Source organism: Pyrgilauda ruficollis, unplaced genomic scaffold (genome assembly GCF_017590135.1).
Source record: "Pyrgilauda ruficollis isolate IOZ18807 unplaced genomic scaffold, ASM1759013v1 scaffold15, whole genome shotgun sequence".
Classification (NCBI taxonomy): Eukaryota; Metazoa; Chordata; class Aves; order Passeriformes; family Passeridae; genus Pyrgilauda; species Pyrgilauda ruficollis.
In genome coordinates, this window is record NW_024513654.1 from 9,327,449 (window position 1) to 9,351,918 (window position 24,470).

Sequence of the window (24,470 nt, forward strand, 5' to 3'; positions counted from 1 at the left end):
GAATATTTTGAAGTGGTCTCATAAGCAGCAAATTTTAGAACACGACATTACGAAATATGGGGAAAAAAAGAAAAATGTGACTCCAGTCTAATTTCCCTGCAGCATTGAATTTGGTTTTAAAGAAAAAGGAACTGGAAACACAAAGGTATAGCTCTGTTTTTAAAAGGATGAAAAAGAAAACATAAAAACTTGTCATTTGACTTGATATTTACCCAGAATTTTCGAAATTCTTTGAATAAATTCAAGGATATCAAGTAAGAAAGAAAAGTAGATGAAGTTTTCCTATTAAACTTTTTATGAAAAGCACATAATAGTCTTATTTTTACATTGCACCTCTTTCTCAAATGTCAGAGAAGTCTCAACACACAGTGATTACCTTTTTCATTGTTAGCTACAAGAAAATCCAACCAGAAAGAGGGCTTTGATTAGGAATACTCCTCATTTTCCTACAAAACATATGATGATGCAGAAATCAGCATGTTTTCCTTGATATAAAGAATAGGGCTGCTTTTTACAGGCTACAAATGTTTTTCTGTTTTCTTGTGGTTCTCCATCATCTCAGTACACGATTATTTAACAATAAGGGAGACCTGGAATCAGGACAATCAGCAAAGAGGGATGTCAGAATCTCTGCCTCTTTGTGTCTTCTGATTAAAACAGGAGCAGCACTAGAAGCTCCGTTTTGATGAAGACAGGACCCGCTGGACTCCAAACATGAGTAATCAGAGGAAATTCTGTGTTTAATGTTATAAATACCTCAAAGATCCATTTTGATCTTAAAATCTCAGTTGACAGCCTATGTGTTACCTTGCAACTTGAACTCATGCTCAAGCCTGTGATCTGAAAAATGCCTCAGCCAAAGCTCACAGCAGCAGATGAAAGGAGTTGGCTTGAACTGATTGACCCATAACAAGGGTGCATGGACAGAAAAGCAGAACTGGTCATCATGTTGAAGATCATAGCTTAAGAAACACAGCAGACAGGAAAATGTTTGCAAAAAATCTCAGTGTCTGCTCTACGAAAAAATCTCATGATCAGCTCTACGAAATAAACACATCAGCTCTGAATAGACTCCAGTGCTAACTGCTACAACTTATCTCCATATTGAACATTTCTTTCACTTGACTGAGGGACAGACTTACTGTCCTGTGGACAAGCCACTAATAACAAGAGTAACACCTCAGAAATGGCACAATTTAAGATCTAGCCAATGTTTCACATTTATTCCTACATTAATGTATAATTATGTGCAGTGGGTAGACATGCAAAACAATCCTAGCCTTGGCATGGAGAATTTCTGTACAGACATAGCATTTACAAAGTATGTTGTTACTGACACCTAATTTAGTCTGTCAGAGCAGTGCTATGAGGGACTAATTAAAGTCAAAGTAGAACAAATGCTTGTACTCAAGAAAAACACCAGGGAAAACACAGACAGATTTTACCTATCTGCACATAGCTCATGCCTGTCAGTGTGAAGTGTGTCTGAGGTGTTATATTTTATACTATTTACCTGCTTCAAAGCAGAGTCTGTTCCACTAAGATAGCTCTCAATTTCAAAAGAGCAGATCACTGGCACTCGCTGTTTGCCCAGACTTGCTTACTTAACCAAGCTTAAGATTTTGAATTTTGAGCCTCCAATTACATTTTTACAGCTTTCTCTGGCTTTTCATGGCCCCAGAAATCTGTATCACAAATATGATCGATCTCCCATGCTAAGAAGGAAAAACAAAAGCAAACAAACAAACAAAAATGACAGGTAGGATGAAGAGAAGGACAGGGGTAAAGAGACAGTCTGATATTTCCAGCACAACTGCTGGACCAACTCACTGCTAGTTGCTTGCATGAAGCAAGACCCACAGCTACCAGGGTATTTTGCAGGGCATTAAATTTATTCAGTGTAGGGCTGGGGCAAAGGGAGAAAGGGTGCTGAGGCTGTTATATGACAAGCTTTGATTATTTCACCAAATGAGGATCTTTCTTGCCAGAGGCCAGTATTTTGAAGATGCCCTGAAAAGGCCTGTTTTAAAATTCACTGAAGCTACAGGACTTCGAGTCAACCAGTCAAAGAGCCAGGTACTCCTGAATGGCTGTTTATTGTTTGCAGTATATATGCAGAGATTGAGAATTTGCAATTTCTCATTCTCAGCACCTGAAATTACCTCCATTTTGCTATCAGCATTTGGGACATAGAACCTACAAAGCATCAAAGCGGACCACACATTTCTGCTTAGGCTTCTGAGGTTCTGCAAACCTGAAAGACAGGACCCAAAGATGTGCATCCCAAAATCCACCACTTTGCCATATCAGTCAGCTCTTTGACATTCAGTGGCTGTTCCCAGCATGGGCTTTGGCCACAGAACAGTGCAACATTGGTGATAGCTCCAGGTGAGACTTCCTCTGGGCAGAGCACTTGAATGGCAAAGAATAGGCTCTGTGTGATGGCTTAGGGTAAAAGAGTGACAAAGAGGTTTCATGTTTGCAGAGGAAGGCTTTCAGAACTGAGCTATGAAAGACATTTCAACACATCAGCCAGGAACTTAAAGAAGAAGGTCAGCCCAATGCTGGCTTTCCTCGCTTGGCTGCAGAGGATTTTTCAAAGTCCAACCCTTTCAAATTATTCCTGCAGGCCCACATGTACCCTACATCAAGGCAAAGCTAGTCCCCTCTATTGCTTCATTCACAGAGTAGTTCAGGGTCTTGTTACTCCTGTGCAGTCACTGGATCCCATTGCTCCACCTTGCTCTGTGCTAGAGATGCTCCTCACAGCCTACACAGTGTATGCAGGAGGCTTTAGCTTGTGCAGCACCAGCCCAGCCTGAAGGGACAGTGGCTGGGTTTAGAGCAGCTCCTGTCTTCATTCTTGAGATGGTTTTCAGAAGGACAGGAGCTGAGCTTTCCTAGAAGAACAATCAGAGGCTAACATGAAATTACACTGTACTACCCTCAGCCAGATAAATCACTTTTGGGAAAAGAGGTTCATAACAACTCCAGACATGCCTAATAGTTCCACTGTGAGTCTCTGGATAAAGCCGGGGACTGGAAACAAAATAAAATCATTACATGAAATTATTTGTACTACTGTAATGTTTGAGAGCCCCAGCTAAAATGAGACCTTTCTTTAGCAGGTGCTGTGCAGAGCCAGACAGAGGCAGTTTCTGCCTGAATTATTTTGCCAACACAACACAAAGGAGAAAGGCAGGGGTGCACTTGTTCCCTCTCTTCCCACAGGCATAGGCACAGAGGAGATCTGGGGCCAGCCAAGGCTAATGTGAATGACAGCTGGAAGCAGAGGTTTTGCAACACCACATAACCCAGGTAGCCTTATTTTTATTGTTGTTGTTATTAAATACATTATCAGAGCCTCCTCCAGCAGTGTAAACCAAAATGATTTCCTCAAGCTATGCTCCAAGAGGCATATTACACCCCCCACCAAACTTATTGAATTAAGTGAAGTGTGCATATTATCTTTGCTTATGGCTTTCAAGGCTCATGAATGCTACTGTAATTGTTTCATAACACAGATCAATAAGTAGAGCCCAAATATGCCCAGTCTGCCTCAGGGGAAAGGCATTAAGAGGAGCTGGGTAACAGCTTTTTCGAGATCTTTCTGCCCACCAAACAAAGGGAACTCACTGTAAACTCTCACTTCTCAGGAAAAGATCTTATTTGCAAGTCAGTCTGTGAAATGTTCCTTAAAGAGAAGATGGCAAGAGCTTTCATTTGGAACTAAGGGATTGAGCTAACTGGCTAGGGTTACCTTTAAAAGTCCTAAATCTTCAAGCATTTTAAATTAATCCACATTTTAAAGGACCTCCCTTCACCCCATATCAGTGCTGTCATGTTTCACATGTCACCTGGCTGCAGAGATCTGCTAGATATTCCAGAAAGATCACACAGGTGAAGTTTGTGTTTACTTGACAACAACAGGAAACAGAAAAAATACCAAAGGACAATAAAGTAAATGAAAAAAAATCCCATTTCTTGCTATGTTGAAGAAAATTTTGAGTGTGTCTTCCATTTGCTCCAAGAGGAAATGCCGTGCTATTTATGCAGCAAGTTAGCATATTTCTGAAGACATAAATAAAAATATCAAGGTGAAACACTGAGGAGTTTATTAGCTTAGTTATTAAGAGCTCTTTACACTTAACAACCTAAAGCATACACAGAGCAATTTGCAATCAACACTTTTTAAGCTCTGAATAATCCATTCCTTAAGCAAGCTTTCCTGCCTCCCTGAAAACATCTTTTATGTCTTTAAACTTTCGAAGAGGAAAGCCAAATTCATTAAAGCAACTTCTTAGCTATGCTTTCCACCCTCCTCCTTATTCCATCATATCTCCTGTTCTCAAGTGAGCTAATTACTTTGTAATTGGAGCTCCTGCCAGGGCAGGACTCAGCCCAGCAAGAACATCTCCCATGGATGGGATCCAGCTGGATAAGGGACCAGAGGGATGTGACACCTGGCAGAACTGTTGGCCTGGGACACTTAATCCCTTTTCCTGGTTACACCTTCTCCTCTAATCAGAGATCCCTCCAGATCCCTCCTTCCACTGCCATTTCCTCTCCCATCCAGACCTCATTACCCCTCTGCTCTGTTCCTCCCTCACACACGAACTCCCATCTTCTCCCATCTCCTCCAGCTCTTCCAGTCCCTGCAGTACCCGAACACCTCCTCTCCCTTCACTGGTCAGCTTTTTCTTTCATCCTCCTTCTCTCTTTTTCACTTTTCCTTAATGGTTTTGTCTCTTTTCAACACAATCTACATCAGAAAAAATATTTCTGCTGCTAAATAGAATTTGTGAGATGTGCTGTGCTTAGTCAAGCCTTGCTCACAACACCCAGGTTAGCTTAATATATTCTCTTAATTATCTTGCTGGCTGGCTGCAATACATCATCTTAAACCAAGCTAGCAATATGTAGTGCACTTAAAGATAGCTCATGGAGTGTAAATGATCCTACAGGTCCTTGCAATGATCATGCAAGTGAGACACCTTCTGGCAAGGGTAACATGAAACAGACACAGATAGTTCGCAAATAAGATCCTTTTCTTTTAAGTAATCCATGAAAACTTACCAAATACCAAGAGATGAGTGGGAATAGAGAAGCAAAATTCATGTTTCAGATATAAATCTTGAAATTCTGGCCTTTTCACAGACTTTCTTAGAGCTGAGAATCACAGCACTTCAGCTTCTTTCCCTCGCTGTTTAAATTACACTTCTCTGTTTGTCTGGACTGGAAGCCTTCAGGGATCATCTCGTAGCAGTTCCTTAAATTTTCCTCAAATTCAAAGGAAGAATATAACTTTCTGCAACACCCACCTGGTAGCTTTCAGGAGAGCTGTAACACCATGTGGCACTACAAGATGCTCTGTGACCTCTCCTACAGGCTTTGCATTCACTTGCTCTTTGTGCTGTTACCATTAATCTGAAATAAATATTGTTAGACAGAGAGCATATGGTGAATCTAAGAGCCTAATATAGGCACTCAATTCAATTAGAGTTGATAGGAGGAGAGGTGGCTTTGCAAGAAGACAATAAGAAAAGGAATCAGTAAACAAATGACATAATCACTTTCTTTATCATGGGCCAGGCCAAGGATCCCACTAAAAAAACGTTACTAAAGCAATAGCAAAGAACACTCTGGGCAGCACTTCATTTGTCTTGACACAATATTAAAAAGTCATGCTGTAATACTCAGCTCTTTTGATTGTTTTTCAGATTTGTATACTTCTCAGTCTTGTATGAACACATTATTCTGAGGACAGGAGAAAAAGAGACCCAGGAGCTTTGTTCTGAAATAATACAGTATTTCCCAAATCTGCAATGAGTAAAAATGTTTTCATAAACTAACTTAATTAAATTTTGAAGGGAACATCTTAAAAAAAAAAAACCAAATCCAAATATTTTGGTACGGTGATATTGCAACAGCTGAGGTGAAAGGTGAAAATTAATGTAAACTAATCCATGTAAACTAAAGGGAGCACTACAACAGATCCTCATTCTTACATTTCTGTTGCCAACACTGAATTCAAATAGGATCAATGCTGGCATCAATATAAAGAAAAATAACTTTTTATCCAAAAATTGATCCTAGGCAGCCAAAATTCAGGCTATATTATTGAAACAGAAGCTGACACATACAGAGCATCATCATTGGGATAATTTTATTTAATGTGACAGCATCTTAAATTATTAGAAAAACTATTTCAGTAGATAGGAAATTCCAAAACACACATCAACTTCCTGAACCCTCACCACTTGTTTCTAAACTCATGAACATTTTAGACATATACAATAAGAAAAGTCTATTCCACTGACTGTAAACAGGAAAAGAACAGATTCTGACACACAGCTCTGTTTGCCATTTGTGGATGTGATTGAAAACAAGACCTCCCTTGCACTGCAGTTGGCTGATTTAGTCTTACAGTCCTTGTTTGCATTATCAGGGGTTTGGAGACCATTGGATCTGAATGCAGGAAATAATTTCCTCCCTGTTCAGGTTCATTGTAGTTTAGTGCTGACAGAGGGAAGGACAAATTTGCATTTTTCTGCAGCATGGTAAAATGTTTTCACAATCACTTTCTACCCCTTTTTTTCCCCCACAGTTGTTTTAAAGCATCCTTAACTTTGATGACATCTTTTTTTCCTTGCTGGTGGTGCCTGCTAGTTTAATTAATTTCTAGTTAATAGAAGACATTACACAAAACTATCAGTGAGCAAATTAAAATGATCTAATAGTCCTTTCTGGCTTCATACTTTCTGCAACCATTAGAGAGGCAAGCATACCTGAGCCAGGAAGGGAAAAGATCCTGTAATGTTTAATTTGCTTGTGATTTCTGGGAACCTGTCCAATGATGTATGACTGCCAGGGGAAGACAGAATTGTGTCCCTGGGGACTCCTCTGGAGCAGGGCTTCCCGGTACCTCACCAGCCTCCCCTGCACAAAGTCCTTGTGCCTCAGGTGGCTTCCCTTAAAGGGAGGCAGCAGTGAAGGGAGGTGGGTCCAAAGGAAGGTTGCCTGAACTTTAAGTCTTCACAAATTTGAGAGTTCAGCCAAGGGGTGTCTTTTAGGCTTTGCTTTAAAGAGAAAAAAAAAAAAAAAAAAAAAAAAAAAAAAATTTTTTTTTTTTTTTTAAAAATTGGGGGTTTTGGGTTTTTTTTGGTTTTTTGTTTTGTTTTTTTTTTTTTGTTAGAAAAACATTTTTCACAGACGAAACAATAAGTTCTTGCAGCTTGGGTTTCTGCAAGAAGCTATAATATTGTCTGAAAAATCAATCAATTAATAATGGTTAGCACGTGGGAACAGCTCCAGAGTAAATTCTTCCTCCTGGTGTATGGCTCTTCAGAAATTGTACGGAATATATCTCCTACTCCTACCAACAAGGGATCATTTCACTCCTGCCATTCTTGCCTTCTAGAAACACCCACGAGCTGAAAACTTCTAAGCAGGGAAAAATAAACCTCAGCCACGCATTTTTTTTACCTTGCTCGGTGCCGTGAAAGGGCCGGTCTGCAGCCCAGCAGGCAACACCAGAGGGCTCTGTGGCTGCGCAAGCCGCTGACACTCGCCATGCATTTCTCCTCACCTGCTCCTGCTGAGCGCTCACCGCTGACTGCTGGCACCCTCTTCCCACGGCTCCAGGCTGAGCAGGGTCCCTCCCTTCCCTCCCAGGCGGAGCAGGGTCTCTGCCCAGCCCGGCTCGCAGGGGAGCCGGCAGCAGCCAGGAGCCGCCCTGCGCCGGGAGTGACGGGCGATGCACACAGGCCGTGCTGGAAGTGCCTGTCCCCTCTTCGGAGCCTCGCTCTAGAGAAGCTCTTGGTTTCATTTCAGCTCTTTCTCTTCTGAGATCACTAAAGCTCCTGCTGCAGGCAGAGCTGCCCACGTGGATGGTGTCTGCAGTGCGTGACCAGAACTGTTCCCTCTTGGGCCTTGTTCACATCTCATCCATCCTGGGCTTTCTCCCTGGGCCTGCAGTCACCACTTTTGCTGCAGGAGCCTTGGTTTTGTTTCCTGAGCTATGAGTTGGTTTTTCATTTTTACCATTTTGCCACCACAGCTCAGCTAGTTTTTCTCAGGAGAGCTTTCTGGAAAATTTCCCTGCTTGTCTCAAAAATTTGTGGGATTTGTTACAGTGAGAAAAATCTCCCCTTCTCACTGACAAGCTCTGACATTTTCTGAGGGCCCTACTCAGCCCCAGGAACATCAGGTAGCTGCTGGCCCCATCACAGCTGTGGCAGAGATGGGTTCCTCCCTGTTCCTGCAAAAGTGCCACAGACAGCTGTGAATGCCCTCCTCAGAAAATTCCCCTGGACCACAGAGCCATGTGGCCTTGCTAACTGCCCTTGCTTTTTCCAGCCATCAGAAGTCATAGATGGCATTTTTTTCCAAATTCTCTCCTTTACTCTTTTGAAACTGACACCAAAGAAAATCTCAACCTATTGATGGAAAAAAAACCCCAAAAGCTAAATCAGGTAGACACCAAAAGTCCATGATCTCTTCAGAGTGTGGAGAGTGCTATTACAGTAACTGTCACAGCTTACTAAACATCCCTGGGCTGCCCCATGTCAAGGACAGGGTAACCCAAGCACATGTAACACCACCTCAGCTCAGACCATGCAAGTGCATCCACCCATGCAGGCAAGAGCAGCAGGAGCCTGCACTGAGGAGTTTTACAGCATTAACCAGCATTTGTTTGAAGGATGGACAGGCTGTAACTACACCAGTGCAGGGCACTGACCCTCACCCAGGGCTCCTCTGGGTGTGTGGCTGTCAAAACTCCTTCATCTCCATCTGCTTTCGCCTGCACAACATGCCCAAAGAAAGACATAAACACTTCTTCTGCAACAGGTTCTCCAAGGAGAACAACAAAACATTTAATTAATGTCACCCTCCTCCCCTGGACAAAGGGCAGTACAGCCCACATGGACACCTCCAGCTGGGTGTCTGTAGCAGAGGATGCCAGTGTCAAGGGAGGGCAGGGAATCAGAGCTGGACTGAGCCCTGCCTGCCCACCATCCCCTCCCACACATGAACAAGCCTTTTTCCTCCTCTGCTTCAATGAACACACTTGAATCTCTTCACTGCAGGTTTTACAAGAGGATCCCTCGAGCTTGCTGCACTGCTAGGAGTTGTGCATCTTCTTCCCAACCCATAATATCCAGTAACTGTGTCCAGCAGGCCCCAAAGGAGTGGGGAAAGAGGTGTTTGCCCATGCCAGCAGGGTGACAGCAGAGATGGCACAGCTGGAGAAGCACAGGTCTGCCCTGCCTGCAGACACATTCCCTGTCAGCCAAGTCTCCAGGTGGCAGATCAGAGGAGCCAGCTGCTCTGATGGAAATGAACCTGTTTTCTCCCTCTCATGCACAAATACAATCCACAGATGAAAGAAGTCATGCTGGAAGCTGCTATTTATGAGAAGCAGCTGAACACAGATGACTTAGAGAGCAAGTGGAAACTAGGGCTCAGGCTGAGATCCCAGATAAGAGGGGCAAGGAGGAGCAGGTCATTTCTAGACATAGATCTCAATGCACAATGATGAAAAAAATGTTGAGGCCAGCTCAGGGCTCTCAGGAGCAGAGGCACTATTGAAGGGTTTGCCCTCACAGCTTGAAAGCCTGCTGTGGAAACCACAAGGAGAGACTTGGGACTACAATGGAACACAGAGAGAAACAAGGAAGAAGAGGGGGATTTTGTGGTGAACCTGCCACCAAAAGTCCATTTTTCCTGTGCTCAAGCTCCAGCCTTCCCAAGATCCTCACAAATATTTCTAGACTACAGAAATACAAGTAACATCCTTAAACTTTAAACATCCTGACAGAAAGAGCCTGGGGAGGGGTGGGTATTTGTTCAAAGCCAGAGCGGTAAAGTAAAAGAAGGTAAAAAGTAAAAATCTTCATGGAACAAATCACTGCTTTGGGTGTGAGCAACTCAGTGTCCAGTCCCTGCCACCACCAGACCCAGGAGGGTCCAAGAAAAAGCCTGATTGAAGCTGAAGCTACTTTTCCTTCAACATGCTTGGAGAAGTGCAATGAAGTTTCCTTTGCAGAGTGACAGGACATGGAACATTCCAGCTCAGAGCCCCCACAACCTCCCCTCCACAATGGCACAATGTCCTCCTCTCCTCTCCTCTCATTCATGCTACTGTGTCCGTGACTGAGCTCTGCCTGCAAGAGACAATTCCATTTCAGTGCAACAGATTCAAACTCTAATTGAGTTTTCCTATTTAAATCCAGGCAGGAACAGCTCTGCCAGCCTGCAATCATGAGAGCTATTTTTGAAGAGAATTTTCAAACTAGCCAGGAAGTCAAATATGACATTTTTAAAACATTTTTAAGAGTGTGTGTGTGTGCACACGTGAGTGCATTTCCTTCTGCAAGCACAGGAACAATTGCTCCCTGTGCATGAGAGAAGCCAGGTTGCTTTCATTGTGTGGCTGTTGATATGACTTACTCTGTGGCAGCTGAAAACAAAAAAATCTTCAGTTTATGTGTGCATTCCTGCTTTTAGTGACTGGCTGTAATGGAAAAAACATAATGCTGCTTCTCTTCTTTTAGCCCTGTCTCATCCCCGACACCATCTATCTTCCTACAGCTGCTTGCACAGTGGTGTCCCCTCCCTTATGCTGCTTAATTCAAGTGCACAGTCTAGGGATTATTTGAAATATTTTATCTCTGTCTCTGTACAGCACAAGGAAGGACTGTTTTATGATGAAGATGTCAGATTAGGACTCACACCTAGGTTTTGCATTCAGTACTGATTCAAACTTGTCATGGAACTCAGTGTTTCGTCTTCTACTATGCAAAAGTGCCAAAATACTTTGTCTTTCGTGCTATTCTCTTTCAATGCAAAGTCTAAGCCACTTTCTCTTTGGCAAGATTTAGCACACTGAACGCCTATTAAGCTTCCATCACTAATTGTAAACCTGTATTTTCTATCACTTTCCTTGTATTATCTTCTAAATACTATATGGGTTTTTTTCAAGAGCTAAGTGAACTCTTTGATAGATGCTTTGATCTCTAGTTTAATAGGCCTTTACAGTTTAAATCAGTGCTAGGAATAAAAGTCAATACTTGCATACTGAGATAGTTTCAATTTCATTGATCCTTTAGTAAGGACAAAAGTCCTTTGCAGGGTTTACCATCTTACAGCTAAATTGACTGGAATGTTTTGAAGGTTCAAATACTTCAACAAAAATGTTCTTCCTAGGATAAAAATGTTTGCACAAAAGCATACATTTTGCTGTAGAAAAATTAACAATGAGCCCATCATCATTTTGTGCTATAAACACAAACTCTCAGCTGCAGTGAAGCCCTGCACTGAATTTCTCTCTAAGCAGAGCCAGTTTCACCCCATGTCATTTCCATTTATCATTTCCCTACTTCATCAGCTTCTATCTGAGGACCTAATGGAAAACAGTGTTGAAAGTCACTCCCTAAAATTAAGATAACCAACATCCATCTCTCTCCCCTCATCCACTAAGTCAGTCACCTCACCTATCATCATTCCTCTGTGCAGTGAGGAAGAAGGTCTGAAAGCCAAGATCATGGCATGGACAGGCCAGTTTTATTTTCCCACTGCTTGCAATTGTTTATTCCTGGGATGAGTCCATTCTGTCATGAAGAAGGTAAATGTGATTTCTTCATTTCTGTTTTACATTAGAAGATCTTGTTTAACCTCAATCTTAGATATTTAAATGCATTGCAAATATTCTGGGCTTAAAATTGGGCTGTGACCTTTAGAAAAGGATCCTGAGGCTAAAATATCAGTTGTGCCATTCCAGGGACAGCTCATTTCCCCATACAGAGATTTTTGTGTTGCTAACAAGGAGCCTGGTTTTTGTGTTGTTCTTCACAAAAACAGAAGCTCAGCCTTGGCATCATCTCTCCTTGAAGTAACTGAGAAGTTGGCCTTGTTTTATGACAAATGCAGTTGAAAGCTTAGTTGGAAATTGGATTTTCTTTAGAATAGAAAGCAAGGAGGACAAACGTCAATGGAAATACTCTTTTTGGCATCCCTGTGCCTTGGAGCAGCTCTCTGAAGATGGATTTTCCAGGGGAGAGAAACTGTGATGAACTAGGCCCTAAAATTACTTTCATAGTCTAAACTCTTAAATATTGTAAAATATTAAAGAGGAAGACTCTCCCTGCCACCATTAGTCCTTCAAAGCCAGTTCTCTGCAGAGTTGTGAAGGAGCAGACAAGAGATATTACCAATGCAGACTTATTTGGAGATCAGGGAATAAAATAGGTGAGTATATCAGGAAATAATATAGGTGTCTGGATGTGGCCAGCACTGCTCAGAGCCCTGAGCAACCTGACCTGCCTTTGGACTTGTCCTTGTTTTGGGATGGAGATTTGGTTGGACAACCTCCAGAGGTCTGTTCCAGCCCAAACCACTCCTTGAGCCAGTGACTAACAGGGGATTTAATATAACTTAATTTTCTCAGCTTAAGACAGGGTATCTAAACCCTTACTGAGATTTAGAGATGCACAACAACAGTGAAAGTCCTGTCTACATCAGAAAAGATACTGAAAATTTTGGTTAAAAATTTTTTCAGAAGGCAATGATGGTTCATTAAATCCAGGGCTGTTACTACTACACCTAAACATTGAGATTATATAAACACTTCAAATAAGTAGACAATTTCAAAATTATATGTCTACTCTTCACTTAGTTTCTCTGATAGCAGAGCTGTTCTTCCTAAATATGCAAGAATTTCTTCACAGAAGCATAGTCTAGATATGCTGGTATATTTTTCTCTTGGGAGACATTTTTTTCAGATATTCATTATGGACATAATTTGAGAGAGAAAGCTCATTTTTATCAGCAGTCTGTGGTATCACATGAAGCATCTAATCCTAGGAAAGTGTTCTGATACCTGAATATGAAAATTATATATATATATGTGTGTGTGTGTGTGTGTGTGTGTAGCTAGGAAAGTGTTCTGATAACTGAATATGAAAATTATATATGTGTGTGTGTGTGTGTGTGTGTGTATACATATATATATGTGTATATATATGTATATATATGGAAGAAGAAAGAATGGGCTGGTTTTAAAGTCTGTGTTGGATACACACCACTCTTCCTTTGTACCTGCTGCTGCTTTCTCAATAATTTATCTGTAATTAATTATTGAGATACCATTTTTTGAAAATATAAGTAAAATCTTCACAGCACAAAACACAGAATCATAAATTCAGCATTGAACTGCTCAAGCAGAGACAGAATAGAAAGGCAAAAGAATTGCTATTAGCATACAAATAGATGAGGTAATGGAAAAGGGGATATACTGCCCAGGAAGCAGTTTTACAAATGTTATTTTTCAAGTGTTCCACAGGATGGAAGTCCCCATTTAATAAGAGCATTTAAAAATTGTCATTAAAGCCTTAATCCTTTAATGTGCCACATGTGGGTGGCTGCTGTCCAGATGCCAAGTGAGGCTGGGGAGGAGGTGAGCTTCATGAGAAGGGGGAGTTCTTCAGATACTCACCACATTGTCCTGCAGGCTTACAGATCCTCCCTGCACCATCCCCCAGAGACCTCTGAGAAGATTTTCTGCAAAGTGCAACAAGAGAAATGAAAAAAAAAAAAAAAAAAAGAAGAAAGAATGGGAAAAAAGCATATACAAAGTGTATTCCTTTCAGCAACAAACTCAGATTTCTAAGGTTTCTCTGTCACTCATTAGCAAAGGTACAGTCACAAGTTCCCAAGAAATCAACAATGATTTTAATATTAATGTACATTGATACTAATACATATTTAAAGAATTTACCTACCCTTAGCCGAACACAGAAACTGAAAGCTACTGGACTTCCAGCAACCTGCAATGCAATATAAAATGGATTATCTTAAACAATCTTTTCTGGAAATGGTTGGCACTAAGTATGCAGAAAATCACACCCTCTCACCTGAGAGATGATGATTTCATTGCTTGCAACTATCTGACCATAATTTTAAGGAATTTTTTGTGGACCTCAAAAGGAACCTTGCTTTGCAGTTTTTTGCCAAGGCAGTGGATACAATCTAAACAAGAAAAATCCTCATTGAAATACTCTTTTAAAAAATAGCTGCATATTTCACCTAACATCCTGTATTGTTGGCCCAGTCAAATCAGTGTGGCCAGTATCTGAGTCTCAGGAAACTGTTTGGATATCTGTGGGTGAATGTCACATTGGCAAGCACATAGAAGAGCTAATCACTTTGCAGGATATTAGGCTATTTTTGTCTCCACATACAAGCCACTGAAGCCATTGTAATGGAGTTCAGCAAGTGTTTCAGGCAAAGAATGGTTAAATTATAGCTACTGCTCTCAACATTACATTAAAAAGTATAAAAGGATACCTCAAGGACCTAAGCTCTTTATAATCTTTGAAGCAGCAAATCTCTGACAATACTTCATAAAGTACTGGAAGATAAACAGCTGCACCAGTACACATTGTTATCAGTTAAATTATCAGATTCCAGCTGGCACAAAAGTCAAGTCAAGCAAATAATTAAAACTTCCAAGAGGAGCTATATGCCTATGGGGTTCATTCTGAAAGTCACTGGAGTGATTCACTCACAGAAGTCCTGATGCCTAAATATCAAAAAGAAGATATTTGTAACTAGGGTATTCATTGCTCAGATATTGGTCAGAAGATTAAAAGAAAATTGGGACTAACAGAAAGCTCAGCAAAATAAATATCACATGTCACTGACCTGAATATTTGCTGTTGCTCTACATCTTTGACCCAGTAAGTGAAACACAAAATGTCTCAGGACTCCTTGATCCTACCTCTAATGTTGATATTAACATATTTGTTACAATTACCCAGGCACAGTAACCTAGATATGTGAGTACCAACAGTTAAAATAACTGGTGCTATTTTATATGCCCAAGCTGCTTTCCAGTTGGTGTCAATAAAAGAAATTAAATTTAGTGTAAATAGACCAAACTGCCTGAAAAATTACAGAAAAGGCAGCTGGGAAGCTGCTGAGAACCTGAGAGCAGAAGTTTTTCTTTGTTGCTGGATGATATGACTGCATTCAAAGGAATCTCCCATTGAGATAGATCATTATCAATCCTGTTCCAATTTTCACCTTTTTGTTGAAATATTTCTTGAGCTTGAATCCCCTCCCAAATATGGGAGGGGGGAGTGAGGAGAATCTGAAAATTGGGGGTTTTAATCTTCTGTGCTCTCTCTGTTGTCACTGGAGAGACATCCTTAGTACTTCTCCCCATGGCAACCTGGAGGTGAACTGGCAACATAATACTGAAATAATCCCTTTTCCACAAATTTTCAACTACATCCAAGATGACAGGGACTGGGTAGTGGACAGATTTGGAGGCTGTAATAAATGAGGTTCCTGGGTGCAGAGCCCTGATGCCCCACAAAACAGCAATTCAAAAAGATGTCCACCAAAACCACCCGAAACTTGTGCTGAAAATAATTAGATGGGAGAAAGTGAGAAGGGAAGCAGAAGAAAAAGGAAAGGGGAGAAAAAGCCAAGACAAAAGGAATAGTGAAAGAGAAGAGGAGCTCAATAGAAGAACATCTGAGTCACTCTTTTATTAAAACTTTCTGTAAGGTTCAAAAACCCTACTGCATTTTATCTGTGAGCCTGAAAAGATGAAAGGAGCAAGGAGCAGAAGGCTGTAACTTTCATGTTTACACACAAATGCTTAGAAGGAACCTACCTTTGCCTTACAACCTCATTCAGTACTTGGAAGTGCAAACACAAATTAAGCAAAGGCTTTGAAATCTCCAGCTATGCAGAAGTCCCAGCAGAACAAGGAGTTCTGAGCTGAGACAGAAAGGTGCCTGCAGTGTTGGAAGAACATGAGTGCACGGAGGCAGAAGGTATGAAGACAGAACGTATGTCTTTTAATCCTCTGAGTTTTGCTTGTGCCAAGAGTTTCATTGAATCCATAGGGGGCTTTGTCTTGGAATGCCAGGAAAGTTTCTGGCCTGGCCTGTCAGCACTGTCCAAAGCCTCTCTGTCAGCCAGCTCTGTTGGCCTCACTTGGTGAGCACTTCCTTGCCAGGGCTGGAAGGCTGGGAGTGAATGCAGCAGGAAGGGTGAGATCAAGCAGAAGAGGCTCTGCTCACATCCCCAGTGCTGCTGTGCACAGGAGGAAATGCTGCTGCAACCAAAACACAGTGAAGGTACCAGATTTGTCCACATCAGCTCTCTCTGGGCAAGGTATACTCGGCTGAGAAATCTTCCACAACCACAGGGCACCAAAAGTACCCCAAGAGAGTCCTCCAAGAAAAAAGCTCAAAATGCATGGTGTTCAATGCACTCTCTCCAGGCTAGACTGTCTCCACGGGCCATTTCTACCCCTTCCCTCTGACTGTATTGTTCTGTCTTTGACTGGGTGGCTCTCCTCTGCAAATACACTCCAGCGCTGCTCTGGTCTTGCCCCATCCAGACTTTATCCAGAAAAGTTTACTGAGCTTTCAATGACTATTAGCACAACTAGGGAATTAGAGAGAGGAGAAATAACCAACATCAGCAGGGATGTGCCATAAGTATCCAAGTTGGTAGAGAACACTGAAGAGAAAGTCAAATTACTTGAGTGTTGCTGTGCACACAAGAACCAAAATTCTAGATCCCATATGAGAAGCTAAAGCAAAAACCTGCATAAAGTAAGTTCTTCTACTTGTTCTTGGAGCCCGAGGACTGCTTGTGTTTGTGTATAAAGGGAGTATTGACTTTGGCAGCACAGGGTACATCCTACAGGCCTCCAAGTATCTTAAGCCTACTGCCTCTACTTCTTTACTCCCATAAATTACTCTTAAGAATGAATGAACTCTATTATTATTAAAAAAATTTAAATTAAAAAAAAAACTTAATGAGTCTTCTCATGTATGGCCAAGATGAAAAAGCAAATGTTTAGTGTCTGAACTGAGGGCTGAATGACAGCATGGTAAGTGATGAGGACCTGTTGCTCACTATTTATTTGTTATAGAACAGTAACAATGTCACCATTTCCAGCCAGCAGTTACCACTCCCGCTGGGGTAGCACTGAAAGGTTTTTTTCTCAGTGGAATCAAAACAGTTCGGGGCTTTTGCTCTCAAGTTTACAGAATATCTCTGAAAATGCAAATCATCAATTTCCTGCTGATCACCCAGATGTTGCTGTTAAAATACATGGTCATATATACATATATGAGTGTTTATCCATACATAAATATATAAATGTGCATATATAAGCTCTATTCATATAAGTTTTTAAAGTATATAAATATGCCTGTGTGTCCTTGAATATACACATGCAGTGGAACAAAACAGATCCTGCTGTTGGAGATATTGAAAAGTCATCTGGACATCATCCTGTGCAACTGGTTCTGAGTGGACCTGCTTGAGTCGGGGGGTGGATAACAAGTATCAGGAGGTCTCTTCCCATTCCAGACATTCTGTGGTCCTGCAATTCTATTTTTCTACCCAAAAGCAATTATTCAAGATGGCTGTCTTCTAATAGCATCCATCTCTGGAGCATAGGAACAATTTAGCAGCATGTTGATCCAGTTCCTAAGATCCCAGAAGTTTTTCTCTGTATTTTTTTGTTTTTCCTTTTGGAAAAGCTGCTGTGAAAAGTTCATTGTTTTACTGTTAGCAGTTGAATATGCTCCAGGCTGGAACACTGAGCCCAATGACAAAACTTAAATACCCCTACATTCAACAACTTCATGAAAGATTTTAATCTCTAAAGTAAAATGCTTCTAACTGCTTTGCCCAGAAGAACAGATTCTGCAAACATAAATTTTACAAATAAGTTTTTTTCCACTCAGTGGTGAGTTTTTCTTCCTTACAGCTGTCTCTAGGTTCAAATTAGATGGAAGAGAAAACTTTTCCAAGCTTGTCATGAGAAATGTTGTATCCCAAGTTACTGAGAAATATTAATGAGTGTACTAATGGATAGAATTAGGAGCTTTAATGACTTACATTCAGCTGCCCGGAGCCTTACAAACTATGAAGGACTGAAGGAAGGCTCCCAGAGGGTCTCATGATGTGCTGATTCTCAAATCAATCCTTGGATCTCTTTCCTGGGAGTGCTCACAGACAGTAGTTTCAGGCACCAATTCAAGAAAATTGTCTTATTCACTATCTGCCATTGCAGATACTCCAGAGTTTTTAGCACCCAGCAACTAAAACAGGGAAAGCTCCTGATTTCTAATAATTTTGCAATGTGCTTAAACACATGCACAGGTTTTAAATCCTTGTATTAAGCCATGTTCCTAACAGCTTTCCATAGTTTGACCATTTTTGGAACTGGGTTACACAGTTTTAAATCTGGAATATTATGCCTCATAACCAAGTGAATTCCAGATTCTTGCTGTTCCAACTAGGAAGAGATTTTAGGTTGATTTGGGAGCTTTATTGCACAAACTCTATTTTGTCTATTTGAAGACAATTTCAGTCTTAGTTGCTTTGTAGGCCTCAAATAAGATAAATAGTTATCATTATTTACCATTGACTTTTTTCTTAATTCTATTGCCCTCTGGCAGTAAATGCATTTTGCTTAACCACAACAAAGCCCCAGGGGCTCTGCTGCAAGATCCCTGAAACCTCCAGCAAAGAGGAATGGCCCATCTTCTTTACATCAAGAACAGGGTCCAGCATTAAAATGGAGAAGAAAAAGTGACACTTTGAATTTTTAGGAGGTTTTCATGTTGCATCTTAGCCATTTGAAACTCCATTGTTCTCTGCCACAACAAAAAAATGTCTTGAGTTCCTACAAAAGCAGAAGCCTGATAGGATACTTAAAGGGAGAAAACCAGGTAGTCCAAATTGTGGTCTAGCAGTGAGTGTCAAGAAGGAAATCACAGAGCTGAGAGGAAAGCGAGGTAATCTTGATGTGGTTGAAAGGATAAGTCTGGCGCCGACTGCCAGAGAATAGCACAATCAATGGCACCACCAACCTATGGAAATGGAGAAATTATTTTCATAATGCTGCATAATGATAAAAGACTGGCTGGAATTGCTGCTTGTGGTTTCTTATACTGAGGAACATAAGAAATGCCTCGACATTTTCAGCACTTCAGAGAGATTGTGGCAGACAACAACTGAGCTAATTATGAGGAAGGTGGAGGGGAAAACAAAAAAGAAAGGCTCCTCCCAGCATGTCACAGCTTTTCTCACTCAGGAGTTCTTGTGAAGTGAAGAAGGTGGAAGAAGCAAATTTTTCTCCCTCAAGCCTGGTCCCTTTGTGCCCCTTGGACAGCCTGAGCTGGCAGTCCTGTTAGGGCGCTATGGTACCCTTCAGTCACACCTCACAGCTTTGCTAAAGCATGTTTTTCAGAAAACAAAGATAGAATTCACTATGGGAAGCTGCCAGCATGCAGCCATTACTGCAGGTTTGCTTTCTGATTCCTAAAGATCAGAGTTTCACAGCCTCTAGGAGGGTCAGCAGAAAGCTCAGCCCCACCCTTTCCTCTATTCCTGCTCCATGTCTATAGAGATACCAGATCAATGCTCTGCATCTTCACTCCATGGCTCCTCTGAAATACACCCATGCTGGAGAAGGTAGTCTCAGTTAAATTTTCAAATCCCTGAATCTTTCTCCAAGCCTTGAGGTATCTGCTGATGTATACCATCAAAGAACCAACTCTGAAGGCTTGTTCTGAGGTGAAGATCTCTCTGAATTATTCTCTCTTGCCCAAGATGAGGCATTAATTATTTTCCTTTTCTCCCCAGAGTCAGTAAAGATGAGGGAGCAGTGACATTTAAAATGAAAACAAAAATACAGGGGGGTATATTACCTCCATGAGGTGGAATCTGCTTAGGCTTTTTCAGATGTTCACATTGCAGACTGGTGGGATCATCAACAATCACTGAGCTCCTTCATGCACAGCCTGTACAAATAATGGTGACTGCACAAAGGCTGGAGGTGCTCACTGACCAACACATCTCCCTGGCTGCTGTTTAAGGACTGAAGGTATGGCTGACCCTGGTTAGGCTGTGCTGCATTTCATTTCAGTGTTTTGTGGTGGAGTTTATGCTATCTATTCTCGGTTCCTGATGTCACAGAGATGTCTCTAGTGGAGACCACCATTTGCTTCATTGTTGTGGTATTTCATGAGGCAGAATGTAGGCAAGGCAGAAAAGCTGTGATTCAAATCATCTCACAAGTAACATTGCTCTGCCACTGAGGTGACTTTGGCCCACAGCAGAGAGCTAACACAGCTCTACACCTCCAGTATATCAGCTTAACAGTGAGTCCTTGGACTCCTCATTTCTTTCAAAACTATCCTGCTAGAGATGTACAACCAAGGAATAAATACAATTTCTCAGGGTGCTTAGTTTTCACTTTGGCACAATCTGTAGATGCTGCGTTCCAAAAACCTCATGGGAATTGAATTATCCCAAGTCCTACTGTGCTGTGCCCCTTCATCTAAATTAGCTGAAATTGGCTAATATACTCAGAAGTATAAGACAAAAACACAAACACACAGAGAATGAAACTGTACAAACTACACTGAACCAAGCAGCTGTTGTCCTTCTGGGGTTCCTTTTAGTGACTACGATTGTCATCTTCAAGAGTCAATTAAAAATGCCAGGGAAGTCTCTTCCAGAGAACAAGCATCTCCCTCTGTGCTCCCTGAGTGATGCTCAGTGCTTGCCACAACCACCCATCTGTAAAACACCCTGACATTCATGTGAGAAATGGGTAAGTAGGTCCTTTGGATCAAGACACAAATACAGAATGAATGTGTTTAATCCAGCTCTCAATGCTGTTATTGTTAGAGTCTATTTGCACAAATCAACATCTCTCTCAATCCTTGCCCAAGTGTCACCTTTCACTGGAAGGCCCCTGTATTATCCCTGCAGGAACCACCAGGAGACATAAAGTATGATATCAAGAGGATAAAAAGAACCCAAAAAAAAAAAAAAAAAAAAAAAAAAAGAAATAACCTTCTGAAAACTTCTGGTAAGGCCAGAAACTGTTTGGGGGCTGTGAATCCACACTGAAAAAAACCTCTGCCAATAACTCTCATTTCCACCTATCCCAGGCAGACAGTCTTTTTCTATGGATTTTCCCACTTCTTGTAATCATCTGGATACTATAAAATGTAATTACCAACATTTTAAATATCAGCATTAGTTCAGATGACACCTTAGTCTTTTAGTTCTTTTAGGAATTGGGCAATCTAAACTTGTTTCATACTTATTCAATTACTTGAATTTCACCATGGAACTAGAAAACAAATTGAGTTTAGTGTTTAATATCTCTGCAGTTGCCAAAAAGAGGGCAAGACAAAGAAAACACAATTTCATAAAGCAAAACTTCCCAGCTTCCATGTCCAATAAGCAATTTTTCATAGGAGCTAATGGAAAAAAACGCTTTTTGCTCTTCCATAACTGCATAGAATTGACCTAGATCACAATAAAGACTGAACTCTAGAGGAAACTGACAAGGCAATCCAGATTTTAGCCCAAATAACATGTACCTGAAGGTACCCTTTGGACACCGCTTAAACACTGTTGTCAGTCTTCATGAACTGAAGGATAAAAGGCACTAAGTTGACTTCTAACAGTTCTGAAATCTGGGGGAAATGTGGGAGTTTAAGTGACAGATGCTTTTGGTTAGAAATACATCATCATCATTCATTTCATCAGCTGCAGGACAAATGAAAAATTCCATAGAAACCCAACAGAGATGATAGTTTAATGGTCTAGTGGGATGTGTATTACAAGACACTGAAAACACAAGGATTGTTTAAACACGGAATGATGAATATGACCTTATCTTACTCAGGAAGAGTCAGAACAGCTGCACCCTGATGCCAAGTGTAAACAAAGACAAGGCAAGATGTGCTGTGAATAATCTGGATTTGCTTCTTTATTCAGCAGTGCAAAGTAAAGCACAGCAGAGACATCTCAGTTTCCCACCTCTCTTGTATCAATACATAAATATAAAAGAGCACAACCCACATGTGTTTAAACAGAGACTCAAAAATGTTGGAACATCAGGGAAGCTTAAGAGATGTCCTAGAGATTCTCTTAGGGAAAGAAAACTTCAGAGCACATTTATGCTAAATTGCACAAAATGCCCAGCTTTATAGCTTCATTCAAAGCTTTTTCATCCACAGGAGGGTATAACTTGTGAGGCAGATTCACAATCCACTAATATCAGAAGCACTATGATTTGCAAGTGATCTCTCAATGCCCATTTTTCAGTATATCTAGTACTCTGAGAAACACTTTTTTATTATTCTTTTTTGAGGAAGGACTCTAATTTTGGAAGTAGAAGAGTGACAATAGCATCTCCACTGAATGGACAGCTCTTCTACATGCAGAAATATATGTTGACTCTAGAGAGTTCTTTATGAAAGAATGAACTGAAATGCAGATAGGCCAGTGAGTGCAAAATAAACTTAATAGCATCTTAAATATCATAAAGGCAACAAGAATATAAGCCTTTTTAGGAGGGAAGAAAGCAGGAGGTAACGTAGCGAATCTGAACATTCTAAGAAATCCTAAGGTGAGAAGATTTCATCAAGGAATGTGCTCAGGTATCAAGGAACAAACAATTTTGAAAGGGGGGGAGAGGAAGGGAAGGGAAGGGAAGGGAAGGGAAGGGAAGGGGGTAGTCTAATGTCCAGACACCAGCTCAGCAGGGCTTTGAGAGAGCTGTGAATAAGACAAGAGACATAATCATTGTCATTTGAGAGACAATTCTCTAAAAAGCCTTGAAGAGAAGAGATATTGACAGGAGATACAGACAGAAATCCTGCCATCAGCAATCACTCCAAAGCAAGGATATTTCCTCATCAAAATATTCAGAATAGTGCCATAAGCTATGTAAGGGAGCAGATTGACAGGCAGCACAGAGTCAAGATTAATGATGAGTCTCTAACCATCTAATTGCAGCTGAATATCTGAGTGCAGCAAATTATACCAAATATAGTGAATATAATCAAATGCACTTCCCATGCAGGGAAAATATCTCTCTCTGGTACTCCTGTACATGCCTGGTTCCCAGATGAATCAGTCAAATTCCTGTTTCAAGCTTTCAAGACCCAGTCAGAGATGCTGTCTATGTGAGGGTAGTTATCCACAGGATAGCAAAGCCCATTTTCCTGGGGTTGGTGGGCTCCTGCTGCCATGGTTGACCCATGGCTGCAGTGCTATGCAGGATCAGAAGCCCCAGTGTGGCCTTTTCCAGTGTAAGATTTTCCTGTACTGTTTTCTCCAGCAATCTGATCACCACCATGAATCGCCCTCTCCCTCTGTGCTACCAAACACAAGATATGGTCCTGGAAATGAGCCACAAATAACCTGGAAATAACTTAATAAATGCTGCCCTTTATTTGGGAGGAGTGGGTGGCAGCACTGATATCACTCTGGGGAGAGACAAAGCTCACACGTTCTGACTGCTGATCCATACACACTGCAGCAAATTAAACTTGAGATGCACTCCTATAAATCCAGCCTGGCAGTGGAAGAGCTGGATCCAGAGCTCTTCAGCAATATAACATAAAATAAACAATATAATATAAAAACCTGGTATCTGGTAGCCCCCATGGAGAAGGAGGATGGGATGGGACAGGACCTTTGCTGCCATCTTCTCCCAAAAAAAGGAAAGAAACTTTCCTATTGCACAATTAAAGGAGTATCAGAAGAGTTATGGGGATCTTTATCTCCAGGGTAGCCCTTGGTTTTGGGAGCAAAACTGCCAAGAAGCCATAATTTTATTGCCACAGTTTGCAACACAGTGGTGAATGCTAAATGATGCCTGTTCACATTCAGGTGCCAAGTGAGTGCTTTAGGTACATTACCTGTCTGTTCTTTTCTAGGGAGCTAAGAAAAATAGATGTATTGGCAGTTACTTCTTTTTGTGCAAATATTCTCATTTGTGTTTCCCGACATTCAAAGCATTTTAGAGCCATACAATGGTTAGATTTATCCTAGAGGTATTCTGTCTACACTGGGTACACTCCTAAGGTGCTTCAACATTGTCTTGAACTCAGATCCTCAGTGAGGCTCACCATACCCTGGATGATCAAGGGAATATTATATTCAATTCTTATTGCACAGCTAAGGAGACTGTTGGCAATAATATTTGCTTTGACCCATGTGCAGCTCCAAGGTAGCCCTAATTATAGAAGAACCATAGCCCCTCTCTTATACAAAGCAAGAAACACTGAATTCTTTTTAGTTCCTCCTTAATTTCCATTTGTCAATGTTATAGACCACCCTCAGAAAAATTATTGCAAGACAAATATACACAGATGCAGTGATTTTATTTTGCTACTGCACTATTTTATGAGTGTGTACCGCAGAGCCTAACTTCAAGGCAAGAAGATTTATGATGTAATTACTTTAGTATATTGTTGTACAATTTGCAACTAATGGAAAAGAAATTTACTGGCTACACTTCAGCTGTCAGAAAGCCTGTCTGCAGAATAAGAGTGGAGGGAATATGTGCTTCCCCCCATGAGTGGAAATGTTAAATGACAGGCATCGCTTAACCTGAT